Source organism: Chiloscyllium plagiosum, unplaced genomic scaffold (assembly GCF_037043375.1).
Source record: "Chiloscyllium plagiosum isolate Xiang-an unplaced genomic scaffold, Cpla_swu_hap1 HiC_scaffold_39, whole genome shotgun sequence".
Taxonomy (NCBI): domain Eukaryota; kingdom Metazoa; phylum Chordata; class Chondrichthyes; order Orectolobiformes; family Hemiscylliidae; genus Chiloscyllium; species Chiloscyllium plagiosum.
Window position 1 is genome coordinate 70,239,766 of NW_028270177.1, and position 2,082 is coordinate 70,241,847.

Below are 2,082 nucleotides of genomic sequence, written 5' to 3' on the forward strand. Positions count from 1 at the left end.
GACGAGCAGGAGGAAGTGTTGCCACTGACCCGAGTCAGAGAACAGAGGACATGGAATCGAATGAAAAGCAGCACTTCTGCTTAGGACGTTCAATAAAAACTGCAGAAACCCGTTGTGTCGAGCAGTGTATCTGGAAAGAGAAACAGAGATAATGATTTAAATATGGAACGATTCTGATCAAGAACTCGAGTTTCCCAAGTCTAATCAAATTATTGGCCTGGTTTGCAAAATTGGTTTTCTGAACTTTGAGCGAAAATTATTCCAGCAGGAGAGCATTCGTACGTAGTCAGCAGGATTTGCACCTACGTGGGGCAACCCCAATGGATTTCTAATCTATCGCCTTAACCACTCGGCCATAACTACAGACGGCGCAGAGCGGTTGAGAATTGACGAAATCAGCCGTGATCTCATTGAAAGCTCTCGCTGACTTGATGAGCTAAATGCTTCCATCTCCTTTCATACCTTTGCTGTCATTTGTAAGGTGCGAGACACCAATGTAAAAGAAGAAAAGCACAAAGGTAGGAAAAGATATTTGCAGCCAAACTGAGTCAAAATTATTTATTGAAAGGAAAATCACACTTGGCAATTTGCTAGATCTCTTTGCGAACATGACCTGCAGAGGCAAGCAAGGGAGCTATTGGTCTGAGTATTCTTGGACCTGAAGCAAACAAATAGTGACATATTTATTTCTTTTTCTGGCGAACGAAATGTTCTTTCCTGATGGTTACAATGAAGGAGATGGTTCCCAATAAAAGACAAGCATTAAGTCGCATCTCGATATATTTCAATGTGACACGATTCATTTTCAGTCCCTAATTACCCCAGAGATGGAGGGGGTGAGTTACTTTTCTTCACTTTTCAAATCCTCAGCGTGGAGGTACAGACATGAAACCGCTAGAGATGGAGTACTTGAATTGGGAACCAGCGACACTGAAGGAACGATGTAAAAGTGAGGACTGTGGATGCTGGAAACCTGCTGTGCTTTTCCAGCATCAGAGTGATGCTGGAAAAGCACCGCAGGTCAGGTAGCATCCGATGAGCAAGAAAGTCGACGTTTCTGTTGCCAGTCTTGCTGCGTTCCGCAAACAATTTTCATTTTTGGCTCAGATTTCCAGCTACTGCAGCTATTTGTTTTATTTTAACCTTCATAATGTTTTGGACAAGACCAATGACCTGCCAGCATCGGAAAATCGGCAGAAGTACTGGTACACCGATACGTTTGCTGAACAATACAACCATTCCTTGAGCGGGAATACGATCCGGGCCACGGTGCTGAGAGTACCGAATCCTCACAAGTAAATCCTCACACGAACATTTTCATTGCAGATTATTTTCAACTTGTCTTCGAAGATTTACAAAGTGGGGAAAGGCCATTCCGCCCTTTGTGCTTTGCGGCTAATCAGAGAGCCATCTATTCTAGTCGCAGTTTCCAACTTTGGCCCAAAGTTTGGTCATGGTGTCATGCAGAAACTCAGCGAGTTCACTCAGACATTTTTGTGTGTGCAGAATGATTTGCCACATTTAAGGCAAATTCAATGGCATCCCGAATGGGTATATACACAGGAAGCGTTCGGAGAGATAAGGAACACATTTTGGCAAACATGGTTCAATTAATTTCGGTTATCTGTTCAGCAGGGACATGTTCGATAGTAGGGTATTTTTCCGTGCTCGGCTTTGTTGATGTGCTCCCGCAGCTGACACCAGTTTTAATGGACCATTTGCAAAAAGTGCACTCTGTTTGTTAGGCAGTAAGCGCGTTTGCCTTTCTTTCTGGAGGGTGGATGGGACGAGTTGATCCAGCAATGAGGGTCTTTCCGGACTTTTGCTGCCAATGACCATTCGTTTGGCATCTTCCCAACTTTGCCATCAAAGAGTTTGGCTGAAGAATAATACCGCACAGATAATGTTACCCCCCTCAGCTCTCCAACGAATCCAGAAACTGACAGCTCTTCATGTGGAACAGAAGCAAAACAGAAAGGGTGGACCATTGGCAGACACACCGAAGCATGCATGCTGCCTTTGTTACAGTGCAATCCGATTATGTCATGAACTGCTCAGAGAAACGGCAGCGAGGCAATTCAG